The 13,761-nt window shown below is 38.0% G+C and overlaps 1 long non-coding RNA gene across 2 annotated transcripts; it reads left to right on the top strand.

Annotated features, from left to right (window-relative positions):
- Positions 1–10: 10 nt before the first annotated feature.
- On the top strand, positions 11–12,126 carry LOC116217450. 2 transcript variants are annotated; one of them, XR_004161996.1, is made up of 3 exons: positions 11–1,966; positions 3,610–3,737; positions 8,622–12,126. It is a non-coding gene; the product is annotated as an uncharacterized LOC116217450 (long non-coding RNA). The 2 variants fall into 2 exon arrangements; XR_004161997.1 differs by lacking the exon at positions 8,622–12,126 and adding an exon at positions 4,198–6,725.
- Positions 12,127–13,761: the final 1,635 nt, after the last annotated feature.

The following is a 13,761-nucleotide window of genomic DNA, read 5'->3' on the forward strand; positions in this document are numbered from 1 at the left end:
CAGCTGGGGATGAGGGACAGGGTCTGCACCAGAGGGCAGTGGGCATGGAATGGGCTGCCCAGGGCTGTGGGAACGGCCCCCAGTGCTAGAGTTCCAGGAGAGTTTGGACAATGCTCTTGGAAGTAGGGTTTGAATTTTGGGTGGTCCTGTGTGGAACCTGGAGCTGGACTTGGTGATCCTTATGGTTCCCTTCCAACTGGGGATGTTCTTTGCCTCTAATGCATGTGGCCATGTGTCAGCTCTGAGGGAAATGGTTAAAACTCCCACAGATACGGAGCACAAGTGGTTAATTCCTGCAATTTCCGTGGGTCCAGGACTCGGCCACCAATGGTATGTCCAGTCCCAGAGGAAATCTACAAAGTATGAATCCAAAGCATTCAGCTGAGATGTGGCGAATGCAGACCTTACCAGCCTCAGAGACACAACACCATTCTTTCCTCATCTTACATGATGGGAGCTTTTTCATTCACTCTTAAACAATTTCATTGGCGGCAGAAGTGGAGGGGAGATGGGATCATACGTTCACAGAATATCCTGAGCTGGAAGGGACCAACAAGGGTCCACAATTCCAGCTCCTGGCTCTACACAGCACCACCCAAAATTCCAACCCTATGTCTGAGAGTGTTGTCCAAATGCTCCCTCAACTCCATCACCTCAGTGCTGTGACCGCTGCTCTGGGGAGGCAGCTATGGTGAGCAGGCTTTACAGTGAGTGACATGGATGTAGTGCATTGGTGGAAGGTAAGGACATTTTTCTGCAGTCTTGTCTTCCAATAAGGCTTTAGGTGGCCTGGAATAAAGAGTCATGGAGCTGCTCGTTGGTGATGTTGTGAATCTTTGAAGTCTGAATGCTTGGGCTGGTTTTCATCACCTGAGCTTACTAATTAGTGTTATTTATTGCTATTCACAGTGAAAATTGATAAATAATTCTTAAGGCATTTGAGAATGAATAAGCATTCCAAGAATTCTGGAGTCATCTTTATTTTAATTTTATTGCCTTAGTATAAATAATTGTCCTTTTTTAGTTATTGGTATTTAGAAGATACATTTTCTTAGCTTCAAATAGCTCAAAAAATAAATACAAGTCTGGAGGTACCATGTCCTAGCAACAGCATGCAGAGATCATTCCTGAGCACGAATGGGCACCAGAAATGGCAGGAGGGAAGCACTCAAGTGACATGAAGAGCTCCAAGTCTGTGTTTAGCCCTCCCAGCCATGTGAAGCCAAGAAGACGATTCTAGCCTATCCCCTCTCACTCTTGTGCACACTTTAGTGCTAAAAGTGATGCTGTATTAAGGAAGACCACCAAAACACTATGCCAACTGTGCTGCTTAAGTGCTTATGGAATGCTTGGCCAAACAAACAAATGAAACCCAACAAAACAGTACACACTCGTAATTAGCAGCATCTTTTCTTCTGGGGAAAGAGCGGAGACCGCTGTCATTAAACATTCTGCAGAGTGTTTCAGAGACAGAATCTAAATGCTAAGAGAAAGGAATATTTAGTTACAAAGGATTAGTGCTTCATAACTAGTCACTGTTGCTAGTCATTTTACCACAGGTAAAAAGGAACTTATTTTTCCTATTTATTTTTTTACCCCAACAAAGAAGAATCGAAAAGAGTATTTGCCCAGATAGTGCAGTCGTTTTCAGAATATGTAGATTCTCTGCCATTGCTTTCACAATCAAGTATTTATCATCCTTAGGAAACTTTTGAAGGTACTTCAGTTACTTATTTCTAGGAACTGAGGTCTCATGTCCAGAAAAAGCTCCCGTTGGTACAAGCTGTAGCTGCCCTCCTGCCTAGCAACACAGATCATCACAAACAAATCCGTCTGGAGCACCCTGGCTCCCAATGAAGCAGTGTCCAAATACGGTCTCTGTATCAATAGTTCAGCAAGCACTCTGTGCAATTCTTCTTGCCAGCGTTGATGATAGTTTCTTTTTGACTGCAGTCTCTGATTCAAGGTATGTTCTGTTAGAGTAGCGAGGTTGGTGGCTAAAATAAAGAGATCTGCAGATGCGGTCATCAGTGTTTCTAAATGTCTGGACTGAATTAATACTAGTTAGAACACTTAGAGATCCTTTGGCCAGTTTGGAGCCAACCATCCTCATCTCCTCAATTCACGTTTCCAAAATATGAAATCAATTTTTAATGTTTTTATTTATATATATAATGCTTTTAATTGTCCTTTTTCCAGTTTTATTCACAGATTAGAAAAAAAAGGGTTCATCATAGTCTAATCCAGCTCTTAAAGGGTAAGATTGTGAGTCCCCAGGTGATCATTTCTAACATTATTTGTTTCTGTCATGCTACTAGTTACAGCCATAACTATATTTAATCATAAGAATTGATCTCTTCTGATTGATCAAAGTCATAAATTTTCTCTACTAAATAGATTATGTACCTCATAGGGAATTTTTTTGAAAATTTCAGCAAAATGAGTGACAGTTTAAGCTTTAAAGCAAAGGCTTGAAATTTGGCAGGGAGTCCTCTCATTGTCAGGGGATGCTTCTTCTGTCCACTTGAAAAATCCATTCCAAATTTGGAGAAATGATGAGACTGAAAATTTTAGGCTTTGTTCAGCCAATGGGAGGTACTTCATAGTGTTGCAGCTTTATACACACCAACCACCTCCAGTCTGGAAGTGCAGGAGTGGTGAAAAGGGAGTAAGGGGTACTGGGCTACGTGAAGGATTATTGCAGCATACAGGCTCTGGGCCAGGGCACCTCTCAATGCTCCTTGGCTGTCAGCCAGCACTTCTGGTGCCTGGCACAAAGTAAGTGCCCTCCTGAGGGCAGGTCCTGCCTCATGAAGGTAACAGCTGGTATTGTTCAGAGTCAACTTAAGCAGCTGTGATCCATGATGGGGATAAAGACATTCTTGTCCAAGAAATGAACGTGGGAATCACTGCTGTTCCATATAGCAGAATCTGGGAGGGTTTTTGGTTACTCTCCTCAGTTTCTAGGTATTCATAGGTACTAGTAAGACTCCAGAGTGAAAGAATTGGTAATTAAGGTTACTGTGCAGACTTCAGGTGTTCTCCGTGTATGCATTTCAATGAGAAAATCATACTAAATATTTCTGTTCCTCAAAGTAGTTCTTTTATTTCCCTTCCCACTCTATTTTTTTTATACATAGTTGTATTTGGGAGATAGGATTTGATTTAGGAACGTAGAAGATACTGTCACAAGACAGCTGTTTATTACTTAATTCATATCACTGTTACTGATGTTGGTTCATGCAGTGCTGCATTCAGCTACAAGAATAAGATTGAGTATTTATTGTTTATTCCTGTTTGTTTTTTTTCCCCCACAAAGAACTAGGGTACATGTTTTGCTTTAATTCATATTGGATATAATTCTACTTGCAGAATGAGCCAAACGCAAACTTGAATTTGAACTTCTGTCATTGTTTTAAAGTTTTGTTGACCCTGAACAGGGAATGAACTAGAAGATCTCTTGTACAAGTTGAACCTAAACTGAAAGTAAATGAAAAAATATATTAAATTCAGTAGAATGGCACATGCATTTGTTTTAACTGACCTTAAAATATTATTTTAAGAGATAAATTGTTCAGAATAATCAGATTTCTTTTTTTGTCTCAACAGAAGGCTGAAATTTATGCATTAATATGTATCACATTACTGCGTTTGTAACTTGAAATAAGCAAAATATAACTGCCTTTGCCTAAAGAACAGCAATATACTTAAGGAAATCAGTGGAAGAAGTTGTGCAGGTAATATGAAATCATAACTGAAAGTTCACTACTTATCATGAGAAGAATATAGAACACACACTGCTGAGAGAGATTATTAAGGCTAATATTCATTCATTGAATAATTTTTACTTGCTTTATGGAAGCATATGCTTGACTAAACCAAAAAGAAATGAGACCTCAGGAGTGGAAAAGCCATTCTCTGCTTCTAAGTAATACAAAAGTGCTGTACCTGATCCACTAAACAACATGGAGCATATTTAAATTCATTCTCTTTGGTGCAGAAATCATGCCAAAGCCCCTCATCACATCATGTAAGTGTTTGGTAGGGCTCTTGAATGCTTCAGAAACAAGAAAGATAATGAGAAAGAAAAATCTTTATCCCACATAGGAGCTGTATACACATTAAATCTTAACCACATTTTCTGAAACGCTTCTCATTGCACAGAAATTTATTTTTCTTTTTAAATTATCCTTTAAGGTTTATCAGGCTTAGAAGAACCATGCATGGATATAGACAAGAAAAGGCTGTAGAAGGCTAATCAATGAAACTTAGCTGAAGAAGAGTCCATATAAAAGATAATAAAGAAAGCCAGATAATACATAAAGACAAAAAAAAGTAAGAAAAAAAAAAAGTAGCTCAAAGACTAGCAAACAATAGACATAAAATTGAAGGAGGTATGTGTACATCCATTATACTTATCAGTTAGAGGGCCATACTCAGCTATTAGGAAGCAAAAAACATGAGATTCTGTGCTGTTGAAATCTTCAGAGCAATTTTGTGAGAACTGCAGTTGGCAGCATGATGAGAACTCCTCTACAAGGGGTAAAAACATTGCAAACTGATTGGTCACAGGAAATGTGGGGGTACTTGTTGTGTCAGGAGGTGAAGCAGTGCTGGAAGCTGAGCTGTTGAAAAAACAGGAAATAGTTAAACACAGTTAATTCCATAAACAGGATAATATTTGGTTATGAATCCTGAAGGCTTTTAAGAAACAAGTAACATTTTTTCCACCAAAATGCCTCATTTTTAACAGAATTGCCACAGATTAAATGTGATTAGCTTGTTTAAAAAAAAGGGCTAGAACTGAGTGAAAATTGGACCAAGCTTTACTCTTCTCTCAAAAGTGTTAGGAAATACAGAAAATGACATTATGGAGAATAGGGGGAGGGGAGGGACAACCAACAGTGCATAAAACAAAACAATTTTTTATGTTATTTATTTATTTATTTATTTGAAAGAATCTTGTAGGTAAAGAAAATAGTGTCAGGCAATAAGAAATACTTTAGAATAAGATAGCAAACGGTAGAAATAAATTATATATATATATTTTGTAGTGCAAAACATTAATAATGGGTTTTGTGAGATTCTGTACAGTGATGTAATATTTTTATCTCAGAATAAAAGAGCTATTGTTTTTTTCTTTATTTTTAAGTTGACAGACGCATTATTAATTATAAAAGTAGCAGTGCTGACATTCATCCAGGTTCTTTTCATTATTTCTCTTGCACACGGAGGATTTGTCTTGTATGGAGCCAGAAGTTGGACTCACTGATCCTCATGGGTCCCTTCCAACTCAGGATATTCTACAACTCTATGGAAACATCCACGATCACTGAACATTGTAAAGTTGTTGCTCAAAATATAGCTGGGAGCTGGATATTCCCTCACTCTCAGTTTTCTGACAAGTTTCATGGAGGTAATAGGATCTTGGATCAATCGACTCACCAGTTTGATCTAGCTTTGTAATTTTGTTTATTAAGCCCAATTCTTTGATCACGGCAGCAGATTACCATCATTTTTCCAGGAAACAAGCACATGTTCTTGCTAATAATCCAATATAAACCACACATTTTACATCAGCTTTTATAATCAACAACTTTTGCATAGTTATGTTTTGTAGTGGCCTCAAAGGACTCTTGTATGTCACAGAACTTTTTCATTTTTTAAGAAAACTATTGGTGTGACATTAGAAAAAGTAACAAAAATCGATATCTGTAACTGATATCAATAACCTTGTCTGTTAACATTTTTACTGTGATTTAGTTTTTTAAACTTCAAATCTAAAATCATACTTACGGGTTAGTTTTTATTCAGTTATCTTTCCTTCTGCAATTGGAAGGGATTAGATAAATAGACAGGCAACTTAATGCCAGTGACTGGATATTCACAGCCATACTCTGCTGACTGGTGGACTGTGGAACTACCTAAGATAATAAATAGATTTTTTTTTAGCTATCTTCTTGTAAATTAAAAATAGAACTATGGAACTCGTTCTCTAAAATGGCTTTTTCCTTTCATGTGTTATAGCTACAGAGGCAAAGAGATATCATTGCAAAATGTTGAGCGATGGCATGCATTTTTAATGGCATACTTTTCTTAGTGTTTGGATGGCAATAATTTTAAAATGGTGTAAAGGACAGCTCAGAAATTATACTTCTTAAAGTACAGATGGGTTCATAGATTCTGTTACATCAGTAGCACAAAGGAAATTTAAAAAATGAGCTTGCAGAATGACTTGCAAGGCCATGGGAAAACTGAATAAAACACAAAAAACCCAAGTCCTCTCCCATTAGGTGTCTGGAGAAGGAGGCTTGCCACAGGGCCTTCTTCTATGAAGTACATTCGTGTTTTTGCATCTGTTTTCACAGTGCAAGAGCTTAGATAAACTCATGCCAGCACTTTTCATTATGAGGAATTCAGCAGATTTACCTCAAATTTAAATGTGGGGCAGAAGATGTTAGGGAACAAACAAATAAGTGAGACACTGTGGGGACCAGATGGCCTCCCATTCTAGAGCTCTAACAGAAACCAGGCATCTGAGACTTGAAGTACTGAAGTGCGTGGCTCTGGTTTTAAAACCCCTTTCCCTGGTAACTCAGTAGGGAATGTGCCAGCCAATTTCGGAAATGACTCCAGTAAAGTTGCAAGCAGCTATACAGAAGAAAGTCTGTTCTGTTTTCTGTCTGGACAAATAATCACAGAATCACAGAATGGCCCAGGTTGGAAGGGACCTCAAGGACCATGAATTTCCAACCCCTTGCCAAGGCAGGGCCACCAACCTCCCCATTTAATACTAGACCAGGCTGCCCAGGGCCCCATCCAACCTGGCCTTGAACACTTCTAAGGATGGGGCATCCACAACCTCTCTGGGCAGCCTGTTCCAGAACCTCACTACTCTCATAGCAAAGAACTTTCCCCTGACATCCAACCTAAATCTTCCCTCCCTCAACTTAAAACCATTTCCCCTTGTCCTGCTAAGTGTTATCTGTCTTATAAGTATTATCTGTCTTTCTTAACAGAATCAATGGACACACATATAAATAGAATATATTGAAGAAGACACAGCACAACTTTTGTTACATTACATCACATGTTGCAGATCTATAATTCTTTGGTAGAGTTAACATGCGTGGACAAGGAGAGCTCCTGTTTAAGGGCTATAGGATTCCCAGTGGCAATGGCAGTGAGATTCCTAAACAAAACTTTATTAGAAAAAGAGAAAAGCAAAGGAAAAAAAAGGCCTTTATGCAATAAGAAGAAAAGGGAATGGATCAAAAAATGGCTAGAAGACAAGAAGCAGAATTAAAACAGAAATAAAGGTTAGTTTTCACAGAAGAAGAAGATCACAAGAGGAGTCTGCAGGGACCTGTGCTGTGACTTGTGGTGCTTAATGTATTCATAAATGATCTGGAAAAAGAGAGTGAGCAGTGAGGTATCACAGATTGCTAATGATTTTAAGCTATTCAGGTAAAGGAAAGTTAGAGGACAAATTGTGATGAAGTTAAAGTGGCTGTGAAGAACTGAAGAACTACAGAAAGACTTTACAGGACTGAGTGACTGGATAATAAAACGACAGATAAAATGTGACACAGTTAAATGCAAAGTAGTGCACATCAGAAAAAAATTATATATACAATGGTGGACTTAAAGCTGATTCTCCACTCACAAAAGAGATCTTTGGGTTCTGATGAATATTTCTCTGAAAATATCTACTCAGTGTTCCCCTGTGTGCAGAAAAAGTAAATCAAATAGCTGAAATAATTAAGAGTGGAGCAGAGAACATTGTAATACATCCACCTCTGTATCCATCCATAGTACACCGTGCATTGAGTAGTATGTTCAGTCCCTTTCCTTACATCTCAAAAAGGGCATAATAGAGCTGGGAATTATTCAGAAAAGGTTTGATAAGGACAACTGAAGAAACATAATGGTTCTGCATGAGACATACCTAAAGGCTCTTCAGCCTGAAAGACAAATGACTGAGGGGAGACATGACAGAGGTCTATAAAATCACCAGTGGTAGAGAAAGGATGAATATGGAGACGCTGTTACTGTTTTTCCAAAATAAGTTCAGAGGATATTAATGGAGCTGTTAGGAAATGTGCTCCAAACAAAAAGAAAAGTTCTTCACAGGATATTAGGCTGTGGAATTCTTTGCTGAAAAATACTATAAGATGTTGCAAGATGTTAAAGGTGTAGGAGTTAAAAATCAACCAGACAAATTAATAGAAGAAAATTCCATTAAATGTAAGGAAGAAACATTATTCACACTGCAGAAGCCTCTAAACCAGAAATCAGTGGACACTGGGCTGCTTGGGGACAACACATGTACCTTACTCTTAGATATGCTCCATTGGCTGTTGCTGGAAACCAGATAGTAAACTAGATGAATTTAAAGTTCACAGTATAGCAGTTCATCATGCAAATACCATAGAAAAGATTCAGACACCACAAGATTTACCATTATGAAACGATTCAGAGTCACGAAGGGTTAGGAGAAACACTGATAGCTTCTGGAAGAAAAGAATCTTAATCCATAGAGCAGAAAAAAATAGTGTCAAAAGCAGTTAAGCAGTAAAGTCAGTCACCCACGTGTAATTACTAACACTGCGTCTTTTCAGGGAAGGAACTCTGGTGTCTTCTGAGTTCTGCTGGTGATCTCTGGGACAGTTGTTGGCTCCAAAGTCGTGCCACTCTGCAGAGGAAGAGAATTAACTTTGAAGGCAAGAATAAGAAAGAACACATGGTAGAAGAAAGGCTATCATTTTGTAGGACAAGAGGCCGCTTCAACATCCTTCTCCAGAGAGAAATGGAAGATCTCCATGGATTGTTCAAAACATTGTATTATTCAGGTGGGCACTGCCATTATGAGAAACAGAAAAGTCAAGAGTGCAACTGTGGGAGGCAGAAATGCAAGAGGGTGCATGACTGTTGCATGACTGAGAGAAAGGAGATGTAATTTCCTCCCTTTGTATTTGCATACGCAGAACTTCTTTTAGATGTATGGTAGAACATACTATGATTCAGCCTAAATTTAAACCTTTTTATTCAGCTGCATAAAGGTAACTTGAAGGCTGACTGAATAGGAAATGCTCATCTCACCTCTGCTGTTTGCACATTTACTAGATTCCAATGCTTGCTGCTTTGAACTGTATTAGCTAAAGTTATAATTGAATGTTCTTTATCTCCCTTTTTCATCACTTAAAAATCATTTCACAGTAAAGCTTTGTGTATTTTATTTCAACTCAAAAGTTATTGAGAAACTTAAGGGAAAACATTTTTTAGTTACGTAACATGTAGGAAAATATATTTCCACGAGCCTCTGATTCAAATGTCACACAAACATAATGCAAAATAATAAATTTGGAATATAAGTCTGAAAAAAATAAATTCAGCATTTTGGTGGTGCAGGTATTTAAAATTGAAATATCCATATTGACACAGTAAAAAACACTATTCACTCCAGGTGACATATAGCTAAAATTGTTTGTAGAGCTATATGAATATTGAGCTGTTACAATACTGATGGCTCTCACTGCAAAGTTCCCTCAGACAACGTAGCAGTGGCCTTAAAGAACTTCTGGTTTTAACTGTTCAAACTACAATTGACATTTCTGTTGTAAGTTCTGTGCCATTTTGGAGGTAACTCCAGAATTCTATCCAAGAAGGGACTGGAAAGGTGACTGTATTTAGAAGATTAGGCTGCTAAACTGTGATCTGTTACCACACATATATAAGATCTATATCAGACAACAGATCTTGACACTTGAATAGGAATGTGGCTAATTTACAAATAATTTTATTTGAAGTAACATACTTATTCTTACTATTAGCCATAAAAGGAAACATGTAAAAGAAGAGGTATTTTGTGCATCATATCAGAACTACAAGTTGCTTCTTTTGGTTCTGAAGGAGTGAAGACTTCACAAGTATTCTCTCTGAAATAACTGTGGCTCAGACACTACACAATTTTGTGATACAATGGTAAGCTGCTGCTGAAAGCCCTGTTTTCTGCAGTTTGTGATACTCTGTTGGGAAAAAGAACAACAAATACCTGGAAACTTTCCCTAGTTCTGAAGAAACTTTCATGCTTTTTTTTCTCTTCTGTAGACATGTACAGTGACACTTGTGTGTTGGGTGTAACAAAACTGTATATTGTCTCTTTGGCTAAGCAGTAGATGACGCCTAGAGCTATCTGGGATTTGGGCAAGAATTAACAACATTGAGCTGAGTTATTTACCATAATTTATTATGCACTGATGTTATTGCTCTAAAAAGCCACATGAAAAGGACAACAAAAAGTTGCTGCTTGTGAAAAACTAGGATTGGAATAATTTTGCTGCAGTTCTCAGTCCTTTAAACTGGCATTTTGTCTGCAGTTGCTTGTAAGTTTCCAAAACTGAAATATTACCTTTCCCAAACTAACCTCAACTTCTCCCGATTCCTTTTCTCTGCCTCTCAAAAACAAAACAAACAAACAAACAGAAAATCAAGCCTGAAGGAACACGCAGAATCCAAAATTTCTTCCAAGCCATTGAAGGTTGGCAAAACTATAAACAATGGAAAACAAACAAATAAACAAGGATTAGCTGAATGTTTGCCTCAGCCTGAATGTTCTGGAGAGAAAGAAAAAAAAATGCCAGAAAAGTTTCAGCCCTTTCTCAGAATGAAATTAGAAGGACATATGTATATTATTTTAAATTTCTGTGAAATCCTTAGTCTATTAACTGAAAGCACTGAAAACAGCTCTTAATAATCAATATAGATGCTACCCTGATGTGAGAGAATTGTTCTGTTCCTTTCCCATTGCGGGTGCTCAAGGCTCCGAACACCACGCACGCAAGTACAGCGTGTCCAAGACATCTGACGTAACCCACATGTGCAGACGATGGCTCTGTATCACACACGCACAGAGTTTGGTCTCAGTAATTACATGACGTACACAAATCGATTACATCCAGTGTCAGGCTTATTGAACCTATGTGGAACAGGGACTTGGTTCTCGTGCCAGGGCTTAAGGAGACTCAACCCTCAATCCTGTTATCCTCCTGAAGTTGAAATAATGAACGCCTGAAGAGTCGTGGTTGTCTGTGCACTGTAGGAACTTTACACTGATAAATTCCCAACTTCCTTCTTCTCCAAATAATAAGGCAGTGGGCTAACTGGCATTGCTTGTTCCAGCATTTGGTGGCATCTAAACTCTGCGCGTCTACAGGGAGAACATTTCTTTTGTCTCTAGCATTTCTGCTGCTGAGATCTAAAGGAAAAATATATTAGGTTGAACATGGAAGGATAAGAAGTAGGGTTACTTTGGGGAAGAGGATAGGTACAAATAGGGGAAGAAATATCTTTGGACTGTAGGCCAGATGATACAGGAGTTTCAATTTCAGCAAAAGAAGTAACAGTAAGATTAGCCTTGAGCCTCTTGTTGCTCTTGGCGTGCTTGCCGGGTTACTTCTATCAGCCCTTGCTTTTACATCTTAGATACAGCCTATTTTGCAGTATTAGGACCTTGCCTAATTTAATAACAAGCATACAATTCTCAATTCTGAGTCAGACCCAGAAGTATACTGTTCAAAATGACTATATGGGCTGTTATAAAACAGCAGGTTAACTACGGCAAAGGCCACAAGCCTCCAGTGGCTTCTCTCATGTGAGCTCTTACATGGATAGCAAGGCCTAACCATGCCTTCACTTCAGGTAGAAGCAATCAGAAGTAGGGAGGCACCTGCCCTTTTAGGGCTGGCTGTTGAGCCAAGATCAACAGAAGTATGACGTCTTATTTCGTCTGCTTGAGCATTTGACCACGTTAGCCAGCTTTTTGGTGCAGCTGTGAGGTACATGTTGTTCTATTCGGCGGCCCCAGGCATTAATCCAGCAATTAAGAACAGCATTTAGAACAGCTAAGTACTAGGAAGGAAGAGTTAACAATTATAAAATAGAAGACCTAAGTAACATGGTATTCTGTACTCCATTTCACGCACAAAATAAAAGCCCATTCCAAATATAAAGTACTTGTGTATATCTAAGCACTGGTTTTGTGTGTCTCTCACATTGGCTCTGTGTAATTAATATTTTATTAAATGAATATGAATATACGAAGGCTGCTCTGAAACTAATGCCTCCTCTTTTATTATGTTGGCCCATGATGTCAGAAGAGCATGTTGGTGGTGTGGCAGTAGAGGTTGAACCCTCCTACCAATATTCCATTACATTTTGTTTCCGTGTGACAGAGGCAGCAGAGGGGCAATCTGTCTAAACAGTGTCAAACATGGAAGTGTGTATCAAGTGTGAATCAAAAATGTTTCCTAGAATGTCTTCATGTGGAAAAAATGGAACTCGGTGACATTCATCAACACCTGCTGAACATTTATGGAGATCAAACAGTGGATATGACCACAGTGAGGGGTAGGTGGTACGTTTCAGCAGTGGTGACAGTGACAGTAGGTCATTTCTGCTGGTGCAGATTTTCACAAGCACAGCATACAGGCTCTTGTTCAACACTGGCAAAAATGTAAAGCTATGCTGAAAAAATAGTATTCTGTAGCTGGGAAGCTGCTCTATCAAACAATGTTATTGTGTTCTTTGTATCTGCTGTAGCTTCCATGGAAATAAGTAGGAGGCATTACTTCTGGAGCAACCTACATCTTCTAGTTCTTCAGAAGAAGTATTCATTCAGACTTCTAAGTGTCAAACATGGGTTTTACATTGAATGGTGACGTACCTAGAATAAACTTAAAAAATGAGTTACATTATCTTTTATATTTATTTATAATATACATTATATTAATTATATTTATGTTATTATTTATATTACTGCAGACTCATCTTGATTAATGCAAGATAAAGTTGTGTAAAAAAACCAACAACTTTTAAATAAATGTATTTGTGAGTTCTTCTACAGTGGGATTTTGAAGTGACCATTCACAAGTTAGTTTAGACACTGAATTTTCCATTTATCTTTATTATAGTTTCTAAATTTGAATTAAATTTCAGTTAAATTATGTTCTGCCTGAAATTTTGCTACAAAAGTCCAATCTCACATAACTTTGTAATATCTTACAAAAAAAACAAACCAACTCACTGCCAATTATATGCAAAAATTGGTTGAGGCTTACTGTGACAAGCTGTTCTATGACATGTAGGTTGGAAGGGTGAAAAAATGGATTTGAGATTTTTTTTTAGTTTTTGTTTTTCATAGCTGAGTTTTATATATCAAGAGATAAAGTTTATGTGCTACAAGCATAACTGTTATGTGCTAAAGCTTATAAACTTGATGATGTGTGCACTCATAACCATGATATTCTGCGCATTCATAAACTTGATAGGCCTTACGCATAAAGATATTAGCTATCTGGATTTATGCTAATTTTATTCTCCAGAAGGAAAAGAATTTATGGGCAGTGCACTTAACACAGAATATAGAAGCAGAGATGTAGTTTTGTGCAATCAGTGTCATAAGTTTCATCACAGAAGGGAGTACCTCAACAGATAAAGGTGAGCTGAACAGGATCGGCATTATTCACATATGTGTGACAGAAGTAACGGTGGAGGGGCTAAGATGGGCTACATGCCAAAATGCAGTGTTGGACAGATATTTAAAGTAAAGCTAAGATTTTATGCAGCAATGCACTCCAAACATGTTGACGTTAATAACACTTTACCATTTTTAGGCAATCAGTAGCTACGACTTTGTTGGTGTGTAAACATATCCTAAACAAATCCATGTGTCTACACGACTTCCAAATAGCTGGAGAATGC

This window comes from Meleagris gallopavo, chromosome 1, assembly GCF_000146605.3.
Source record: "Meleagris gallopavo isolate NT-WF06-2002-E0010 breed Aviagen turkey brand Nicholas breeding stock chromosome 1, Turkey_5.1, whole genome shotgun sequence".
NCBI lineage: Eukaryota > Metazoa > Chordata > Aves > Galliformes > Phasianidae > Meleagris > Meleagris gallopavo.